General features: G+C 36.1%; 1 non-coding gene across 1 annotated transcript; it reads right to left on the reverse strand.

Annotated features, from left to right (window-relative positions):
- Positions 1-2,015: 2,015 nt before the first annotated feature.
- Positions 2,016-2,121, reverse strand: LOC118654809. The gene has a single exon (XR_004967075.1). It is a non-coding gene; the product is annotated as a U6 spliceosomal RNA (small nuclear RNA).
- Between the last annotated feature and the right edge of the window lie 9,226 nt (positions 2,122-11,347).

Consider the following 11,347-nt stretch of genomic DNA (forward strand, 5'->3'; position numbering starts at 1 on the left):
AAATTCATTTTGACGTGTTAAAAGATCTTAATATAAGCAGAGAATTAACACCATCAAATTTCCTCACATATAAATAATTAGTAAAAAGAGATATGAGACTATGAATAGAAAAGAACAACTCTTAGATAGAATGTTTAAGTGGCACATTTTTTCACTTATCCCTAGCCAAGACACACAATGAGGAGAAAAAGAGTACAGTGTAACATTGTAATTGCAAGACCAAAGTGCAGAAAAACATTGAGAACTAGGGCAAAGATGATTCTTGCTGTGAAAATCTAAATTGAAGAACAGTCCCAAGACTTTGCTCATTTTAAAAGAAATATAATAATAAAGAAATCAAACCAAGCTAATAAAGTTCATTCATTCTATCTAGCTGGTCTTTACATAAAAGTTATTTATAATTGCATATAAATATACTCTTTCAAAAATGCTTTGGCCCTAGCAGGTTTGGCTTAGTGGATAGAACGTCAGCCTGTGGACTGAAAGGGGGAGTCCTGGCTTCATTTCTAGTCAAGGGCACTTACCGTAGTTGCAAGCTCAATCCCCAGCCCAGGTCGGGGCGCATGCAGGAGGCAACAAATAGATGTGTCTCTCTCACATTGATGTTTCTCTCTTTGTCTCTCCCCCTCCCTTCCACTCTCTCTAAAAATCAATGGGGGGGAAAATAACCTCAGGTAAGGATTAACAAAAAGGTTTTTGGAAAACTTTGAAGGACTTTGAACATGGTTCTCTAAATTTTCAAAATTCAACCAAAGTAAATGATCTGTTAAACAAATCCAGTTGGATATCATGAGACTTTTATTGTGTAATGTTAAGCACCTATTGAAGAAAGCAGTCAGACTCTAAGTGCCTTTAAGGCCAAAGCTATGTTTTATTTTAATTTTTATTCCAAGTCCAGTGCCCATAGTAGACATCTAATGAATCTTTGTCAAGGGAAGAACAAAATAAGGAAGTAAAGATGGAAAGTAGGAAGGAAGAAATGGAAGAGGGAAGAAAATAAGAAAGGAAGGTAGAGAAGGAAATGAAGAAATCTGAAGAGCAAAGCCATATTCAAATCCATCTGAGAATTTCTAGAAAGGGCATGGCATTTACATACATTTAAATACAAGCTGATGCTAAGAGGGTAGATCTTCTGTTAAGTGTTCTTACCATAAAAAAAGAAAAATGATAATATTAAATGAGAGTAAAGTTTGAGAAGTAATGGGTAAGACTATGGCCTTGATGGTGATGATGGTTTTATGGGTACTTTTATCCTCAAATTCAGCAGTTGTATATATCAAATCTGTTCAGCATTTTACATGTCAGTCATAGCACAATAAAATGGTTAAACAATATAGAAATACAAACTGATAAAATGAGAGGAAAGAAGGGTGAAATACATCTGTTAAATGGCTGTATAGAGAAGACAACTAATATTGTCTCCAGAGAAATCGTACATGCAGAATTTCTGGGGCATGCTACTTCTTAAGTTGTGTTATCCTAATAATAGTAAACTATAGAAATGGCAAGGAAGACTCTGAATATGTTTGACTAGGTATCCAAATGGATAAAATATAAAGTCCAAAATTTAATAATTCATCTGGCCATCCAAATGTCACATAATATAATTTATGACCAACTGTGTAGACTCAACATCATTAAATCTGTACCCAGGAGAAATCTTAATTGTGAGACATTTGTATTTGTCAAAAAATCACAAATATTAATTTAAATAGAATATTTTAAAAATCCAAGTGTTCCTGGAAAAAGAAGAAAATACAAGGAAGGAGATAAAACTAGTGTTTAACTAAGAGAAATAGGAAACCAGGAACTAAATTTGTGCACATGAAGATGGCAGACCAACTTTCTACACCCACTCTGTCAAAATGTTTGTACGCTCTTAGAAATAGCACTCTCCATTTCTTTTCTTTTATTTATTGATTTTAGAGAGAATAAAGAAGAGAAAGAGAAAGATTTGCTGTTCTACTTATTTATGCATTCACTGGTTGATTCTTTACTTTCTTTCTTTTTTAAAAAAAAATATGGAACACTTCACAAATTTGCGTGTCATCCTTGCACAGGGGCCATGCTAACCTCTCTTTGTCATTCCAATTTTAGTAGATGTGCTGCCAAAGCAAGCACTCACTGGTTGATTCTTACTAGTATATGTGCCCTGACTACGGGATCAAACCCACAACCATGATATATACCGACTACACTCTAACCAACAGAGCTATCCAGCAAGGGCCCCACTCTCCATTTCAATTCTTCAGTTTCTTTATAATCATTTTACATTTGCCAAGTATATGCCATTTGATAACTTGGAAGAGAAAGGTTACAACTTTGACAACTGAAAGAAATCAACCAAAAATGCAACAAACTTAGAAAACAATACAATGAAGTGGAAAAATCTCATTGAGACAAATATCTCATAGATCCATTTTTTTCTCAGTATATTAGGGAAGAATACTCAGTGTTCTCTCTGCTGGGAATTAACTTTACAATAATAGTAACTTCTTCATCTAATCAAAATATACCAACAATATTTAAATAACATAGGTAGTATAAAATCTTATTGAAAGTAACAACTTTGTTCAATCAACAGATCTTTTTTCCCATTCCTATTTAAGTAGTTTACAGTACTTAAATGTGGAAACCAGTACTGTTAGCAAGGATACGGGTATGGATTGATGAGTGTGCTACAAGACAAATGACAAATTTTTTTCAACTTTACTCAGCAAGGCAGTAGCAAGGCCATTAGTCCAAACCCAGGGTCCCTTTATGGCTGTTAGGAAACCTGAGAGAAAGAAACCATAATCACCTTCAGTGAAAACAATGAGAACCATGGGAATATCAATCCTGATTCCCATCAGGCAGCACTCAGATGACATGATTAGAAAGTGTCCAACTCATTTCAATGAATTGCATGGGTGACCATCAGGTGTTTAAGATGAAGCACTGGATGCCTATGACAGACAGAGTATAACAGTTGTGGGTGGAGTTGGTTAAATTAGGAAATTTGTTGCAAGTATTGTCACCTGAATAAATATCTTGGAATCATACTGAGCCAAAAAGAAAAATTCCATACATTTTGACAAAGAGTGACTCCTAGTGGCCAATCGTTTTTCTATCAACTGGTCACAGGCACACTACATTTAAGAAGCTCACAGAGCCGAGCTGGTGTGGCTCAGTGGTTGAGCATCGACCTATGAACCAGGAGGTCATGGTTCAGTTCGATTCCTGGTCAGGGCACATGCCTGGGTTGAGGGCTCGATCCCCAGTGTGTGACGTGCAGGAGGCAGCCAATCAATGATTTTCTCATCATTGATATGTTTAGCTCTCTCTCCCTCTCCCTCTCTGAAATCAATAAAAATATCTTTAAAAAGAAGCTCACCGACATTCTCAACTTCCAAATAATCCACAAATTCAATCAATTCCTTCCTCGTGGTGCATTTCAAATCTACCTTTCAATGTCCTCTTTCACTGCCAGCATCATAGGCAAGGTTCATCTTACAATAGTCTGTTTGGCTTCCTTAATTATAACACGTTAGCACAGAAAAGTAAACATTTATTCCCTACACATTCATTTATCCCTATGCTATTCTCTAGGACTAATTTTTATCCCAGGGCAATGCTAATATTTAGCCCAATAAAACCGTATCCAACTTGGCTTGATCTCTTTGTTTCCTCTGAGTCCTTGGTAACTACACTCCCTTCTCTGTTCCCTAATCATATTTAATTACATTCTATCCCTGGTCCTATAGCCTCTCTATAGCCTCTCTTCTAACTTCATTGACTTTGCTGACAGCCTAGTTTCCTAGAGTCTGGTTCCCCAGAACACACCACCAGAGCTCCCCAATGAATGTAATTGCCCAGTCTTCTGCCATCTCTGAAGAACTCCAGCCTCGGACAAGCACAAGTACCCATCTGCTCTGATCTTGTAATTGGTTTGCATTCTTTTCTAACATGACCTCCCCCTGTTTCAGGTCAGTCTTTGTTTGACCTTAGAAAAAACACCTTAATCTTATTCTCATATTCAAAACACTGACTTTGACCAGAGCCTACAGATGTTCCCAGCTCAATTAACACATAGCAATTAGTGATTGCTAAAAATGAATGCATAAAGAAAGCTGACATGTTTAAAACAAATTACTACTAGATAATAGAAAAAAAACAGCAGTTTTCACTTTCCTGGAATATATGTCTCTTGTGATTCAACAATTAAAATCATTCAACCAAGTGCTTTAATTTATAAATGTCATAAATGTGCAAATTTTTACTCCAAAGTAAATTCTTGAAACACTATCGCTAATTGAAAACTGAAAATGTCAACACTTTCCCTTGTATTTTATTGTTTGAAACAATTAACGTTTTATGTCAGACATAAATAAAATAATGATAAACTTTTCATTTCTAAGGTGATACTTGAAAATCACATTGAATTTAATCATGCTCGCAAGCATGCTTGTTGGAAAATTGGCCTCAAATACTACAAAAGTGCTCTAGTCTTACTCTTTGAGTTTTGTGTTGCTTGCATTGTCTTCTGAGTGGCAGAAATGAGAAGACTTCTCTAATAATTAAGGTTGATAGAAAATATCGTTAATGCCAGGCTTTTTAAAAAATCCTCATCTGATGATATTGATGATATTTTTCTATTGATTTTTAGAGAGAGTAGAAGGGAGGGAGAGAGAGAAAGAGAGAGACATCGATGTAAGAGAGACACATCCATTGGTTGCCTCCCTCATGCGCCCTGAACAAGGCCAGCGATTAAGCCTGCAACCGAAGTACATGCTCTTGACCAGAATCAAACCAGAGGCCCTTCAGTCTGCGGGCTGATGCTCTATCCACTGAGCCAAACCAGCTAGGGCAGTGCCAGGCTTTTTAGAGCAGAGGGAGAAGCATGTTTTTATAAGCTTAGGTGGTAGTCAGTAGCACTGCACAACAGAGAAATAAACAGATCACAGCCATATACCCTTAGTATTTTAAGTAAAACTCTGTACTTCAAATTATGTTTTTCCTAAAGTATCAAGCACTTATTTTGACTTACAAATTCTACTTTACCCCCCAAGAGTAACTGAAGGCTGTTAAGGGAAATGATTCTGCATGAGTTCAAAACTTCTAATAGAGCCTTGATGAAAACCCCCTCTCTCTTTTGCATTAGCTGAATCCTCTGGCCAGTCAAGGCAGCCTGTTGCTGGTCCAGCACATTCGAGCCAGAGAAACAGATTCCGAGGAAATCATCACATTCAGGGTGTTCTGAAGCACTTCTTGGCCAAAGTCAGGCCAAAGTCCTTCAGGGGAAGCCAAGAGTCAAAGCCAGGGAGACCAGAAAGAAGTATCAAGTCCAAAGAGAGAAGCAGGCTCAGTGATGAAGAGATGGAGCCAAGAGTCAGAAGCCAAATAGATACTGGAGTTGAGTGTGGTCAAATGGTTGCAAACAAAACAGCTTTGGCATAGCTGCCTTCCAAGAGGGCAGGACCAACATGAATACCTGTGCTCTTCCAATTGGCACCACTGATATTTGTAAAAAGTATATTATTATAGCAGTACATTCCAATATGAGACATCCATTTAGATCACCAGTAATGGAGAATAGGTTCCTAACAGAAAAAACAACAACTGTGCCTTCCAATAATGAAAGTTAGAAGGTTTAAAAAAATAATTAAAGACAATTAGACAACACAATACCATCTACTTTACCCAAGACTCCATTGACTAACATTCTCTACTGATTGACTCATCTACAGATTCATAATGCAATTATAATGGATGGTTATAGGTACTTCCTTAATAACTGATGAACAAATTATGTTGTGACTGGTTTGGAAATCGACTGCAATCCATTTTTTTTCTTAAATGAGAAATGAATCAAACATTTTAATTGCCTACTTATTACGTACAATCGAATGAAGATAAAGTACTTTTTTAAAATCAGAATATTTTATTAATCACACCAAGATCATGCCACAAAACACAAAGTTTTCTGATTAGAGAAAAATATAAAGCTAGCACTAAACATGAAGATGAATGCTTTATATCTGCTCTAAATTTTTAAATTAATACTTTACCTTTTTTAAACATTACTAAGCGCCAAGTACTAAGTGCCAGGTTAATACTTAACATCCATTGCGTCCTTTAATCTGAATGAGCAGTCTGATTTTAATATTTACTATGATTATTTTACAGTTGAAAATTAGAGTTGCTTAATAATTTGGTCAGGTTCACACAACCAATAAGTAAAGGATCTATCAGTCTTAATAGATAGATAAGCACATAGGAGATACACATAGAAAAATAAGGTAATAGAGAAAAATAAGTATTCCTGCTCATCCCTTTATTTCGGAAATGGCAGACTGCATCACACCCAATTTATAACTGAGAGACTAGGACTAGGCATGGAACAGACTGACATACCTCAATGTGGGGTTGGGGAGGGTGAGGTGAGAAGAGATAAACCAGAGCTTATATACTTATATGCAAAGCCCATGGACATGGGCAGTAGGGTAGTGAAGACATGGAGGGGTGGGTAGGGGCTGGGAGGATGGAGGCAAAGGGGGTAAAAAGGCAGATATCTGTAATACTATAAACAATAAAAAAATTACTTAAAAAAAGAGTGAGGGTAAAAAATTCCAATAGAACTTATCCTTGGCCCTTAATTTAGGGTAAGCTATATGAAATTCCTAGTACTTTAACATTTTGGCCTACAAGCATGGCACTCCCATATGATTCAATCTAATGTATCCTTCTACAGAGCACTTCAAAGCACAATAATATTGCCTCAATACTAGAAGCCATATTGCCCATATCTCCACTCCCTATAAAATTCCTGATGTGATCTTGATATCTTTTCAAGTATGATTCATTTGGGCATGCACAAAATATTAAAAAATATTTTAAATTTAAAAAATATCAATTACTACAATGGTTTATTCAAGTAGTAACAGTAACAATGTTTAAAATAACATTAACACTTTTTGTTCAAAATTTCCAAAATATTTCTAAGCCAATACTTTACAAATCCCACATCTCTGTGATGTGGGTAAGCTCTTATCATCACTCTTGAACAGCTTAGCACCTAAAACATAAAGCATTTAAGTGGCTTTCTGCTGTCATTCAATGAGTCAGCAGTGGCAGTAACAGCTTGAGTTACAGGACATTACTTATTCTGTGCTATACAGTCAACTTCACAATGTCACATCAGGGGACACAGTTTGTTTGGCTTCCATGAAATAAATGATCCTCCAACACTCTTCTATTGAGGCAAAAATATCAAAAATAATTTCATTATTATATAAATCATGAGTGAACCAGATGAAAACAATAAAACATTGGCAGATCAGTTTGGCTCATGTTCATAGTGGCACCACAGCTGGTATCCACAGCACCATTCTCTCTCTCATTGCAGAATCACAGCCACCTGCATGCCATAGCCCTGGCTCATGTCATTCACAATATTGCATCGGGCTTGCTTCCATTTTAGACTTGGTCCACAGTCTCAAGTGAACTCTCTCGGTTCCATTAACACTCACAAGTCATTTTGCATTTGTGAACTGTAAACTGTCTGAATTGTTTCATATTCTATTTGACCAATACTGCACTCTAAACTCAGTGCCTCATTAAATTTCAGTTGAGTAAAGGGATCCCTAATTATGCAAAGGGGACCCAGAAAGACTGAGATGCTAGCAGGCCACAAGAGTTAGGCAAATGAGTTTGTCATCTGGTGAAATGCCTGATTAAGATCCTGAGAAAAGTGCCTCTTCATGGTAACTTCAACAGCGTAAGTTTCACTCATACTAAAAGATTTTCATTAAGTAGAGAATGCTTCTGATATGCACCAATTTCACTTGCCTCGATTTAGTTAAGTAATACCAGTCCTGAACAACAGGATTCCCATTTCAATTGCCGCAGTATATTAACTGTGAGAAATTGCTTACGTACAAACGCAGATGCTATCTCTTCGGCATTTTATATCATGATCAATGACAAATCAAGTCCCTTCTTTCAAAGTCTATTAGTGATTAGTCACAGAGCATCTGTTACTTAGCTCACAGACAGCAAAGTGTATATACTAGTATACTTGTGTTGCCTCTCTGTTTCCCTGTGATAAACCCATGTGATGTTACTTTAAAATGGGTAATCCAAATAGAAAAATGGGCAACAAAATCGAAGTGCAAGAAAGAAACAGAAAGTGATAACACTAGAAGTGAAGTTCAAATAAAACATAAATGGATTTACAGGAGAAATAGCTGAACACCACCACCTTCAAGAGACTCAAGATGTGAAGCCAGAAGAATTTGGAGAAGTTAGCGATATAATTAAGAGAAGTGACTGTGACAAAAAGGATGAAGCTACAGGGAGTGATGCCAGCAAAGAGCCTTCACAGGAGTTCCAGAGAACCCTGGGAATATTTCATGACATTGGATAAAATAGTGGAAGTTTATCCAATCTTACAAAATAATATGCTAATTCACCAAAGCATAGAAAATATACTTGCACTGTATTGTAAGTTTTATGATAAGAAAGCAAGCACTATGCAAACTACCTTGGATAAGTTGCTTAAAAAGAAATAAAATATTTTACTTATCAATGGCTGTGTTTTAAATTTCCAGATACTATACAAACTTTAGTTTTACTGTTTTTATGGACCTGGTGATTATAACGTTCAGTGAAATAAGCCAGTCAGAGAAAAACAAATACCATATGATCTCAGTTATATGAATCTAATGAACAAAATAAACTGATGGACAGAATAGAAACAGGAGCATGGATACATGGAACAGACTGATAGCTGTCAGAGAGAATGAGGGAGGAAGGACTGGATGAAAGAAGGTGAAGGGATTAGCCTAAGAATATATATGCATAACCCATAGACACAGACAACAGTGTGGTGATGGCCCGTGGGAGTGGGCAAAAGGAGAAAATGGGACATCTGTAATAGTGTCAACCATAATAATAAAGTTTAGAACATAAGAGAGTTTTTATATTCTGATAAGAATTTTCAAAGGTCACAGAATAATCACAATTTCCCCCATTGGTTATTAAGATCATTTTACATGATTTGAAATTACATAGTCATTTTTATGGTCCTTCACTACCCTGCAAAGTAAGTCCCTCCTGTAGTTTATTATGGATCAGAATTAACCTCCTGCTAAGGACTAGAAGCTATGGACTAAAACAAACAGGCAAAGAAAAATAATTATCTGACTGAAGGCATTAGAGAACCATCGAGGCAGTGAGGACTTTTTTGACCTAAGAGAGGAAATCCAAGTAAATGGAAGTTCTGGGAACTACAGTCTCTGGAACATCAAAAGTGGTCATGAGTTGAGTATCAAGTGAGTAAGTGAGAAATAAAGGAATGAATTTAGTTTCCAACTATTATTATTACCCAGGATAAGAAAATAGTATTAATAATTATTCTTTGTGTTATATAGAAACCCCCATGAGGTTTGTCAACTTCCAGGATTAGAGGCAGCTGGTTAACACACTGACAGCATCTATCATCATCATCATCATCATCATCATCATCATCATCATCATCATCATCATCGTCATTGTTATGCCACAGAAAACTTAACTAAAGAGTGTCAGCAATAGCCCTAGCTGGTTTCGCTCAGTGGATAGAGCGTCAGCCTGCAGACTGACTGAAGGGTCCCAGGGTTTTCCATTCAAGGGCAACATGCTTGGCTTGCAGGCTAGATCCCCAGTAGGGGGCGTGCAGGAGGCAGCCAATTAACAATTCTCTCTCATCATTGATGCTTCTATCTCCCTCTCCCTTTCTTTCTGAAATCAATAAAAATATACTTTTTCAAAAGGTATCAGGAATAGAGAAGTAATGACAGCTTAAGTCCTGATTTCTCTAACATATATGCACCAATAGATATGCTTGAAACCCCATATTTAAGGTCTACTATTGAATCTACTTTTTAATTTCCATTGCTTTTATCAATGTTCATTTAGGGCACAAGAATTCAAGTGAATTCTGATTTTTACAGAAATCCTTTAGTACATACTTATCACCCCAAGTCCTCCCAATCAAGACAAAAGGTATCTAAAAAAAACAAACAACAAAAAAACACAAGCCAATATTCAAACTTATCAGATAAAAAATGCTAAATATTATAATTTGAAAAACCTATTATCTTAATCAGAAAGTTGACATATTAGCCATCCAAAACACTTTTATAATGACTATATGGTAACCCAGAAGGTCATAAAATACAAAAACACAAATGACTCTAGCATATTGCAGTTAGAATTCCATGGCAGCTCCCAACTCCACTGGCCAATTTTTACAGTGTTTTAGTCTCTGTAAAATAAATGAAGAGCATTGAGAAAGGTACATGTAAACTAAAGGAACGCTCATGGCTGCACCGTTTTACATCCCCACCAGTGACGAATGAGGGTTCTGATCCTTAGTTCATCTTTAATTACCATAATAAAACTCATTATTTTCTCATTAATAAATGTTGATTTCATTAAAATCAAAGTATTTACTTAGTTTTTACTTTGTCTTGGGCTTTTCTTTCCCCCATCTTTTTTTCGTGTTTTTATAGCATGAAAATTGACTCCTAATTTTACTCCATAAAGCTAATGTGCCCATCTAAACGTGAGGTCTCTCACTCCCACAATCCATCCTCAACCCCAGCAAGCTGTCAACCCTCCTTTTCCATCTCATTACTGTTGCTCTCTTAAAGTAATAAAGAACCATGAGGTTCATGATTCTTAGCAATGTCAGGCTTTTAGAACCTGCATAAATTATGAGGCAGAAAACACTGAATGTTTCAGTAAGTGATGAATATCAAATCACTGGGACCATGAACAGGGAGCCATAACTTAAATGATATTCTCTCAATATGTCTTATTTATGGATGCTTACATTCACATTTAATATGAGGCCTTAGAACTCAGATCACAGTAACAATTGTTCTGTTGTTTAAGCAGCTTATTTCTTGCCTTTATAAAAATAATGCTACTCAAAGAAGTAACTGCCGCTCGTTGGATTTTCTTTGTTTGCCTTCTAATACTGAAGGTGGGAATGCACAAAGGCTGAGATTATTTTTATAGTTTTACATTCATATTCCCTTTTAACCCAATGGCCTGCATGAGCAAAATTATCAGTGGCACAGTTTTATTTTTCTGTCTCATTTTTCTGTATTTGGACTCTAATGTAACATTGACATAAAGCATGAAAAAAGTATTATGTTATACATGTTCTGTAATCACAAAGAGTTGGACAATATGGAAAAAGAACAATATGGAAAAGAACTAAAAGAACAAGTATAACTATTATTATGACTAATATCATTGGCAAGTAGGTAAAAACAATCAAACAAAATGGATCTGGGTTTGATATCAATCCATAGGAATG

Source organism: Myotis myotis, unplaced genomic scaffold (genome assembly GCF_014108235.1).
Source record: "Myotis myotis isolate mMyoMyo1 unplaced genomic scaffold, mMyoMyo1.p scaffold_m19_p_4, whole genome shotgun sequence".
Taxonomy (NCBI): Eukaryota; Metazoa; Chordata; class Mammalia; order Chiroptera; family Vespertilionidae; genus Myotis; species Myotis myotis.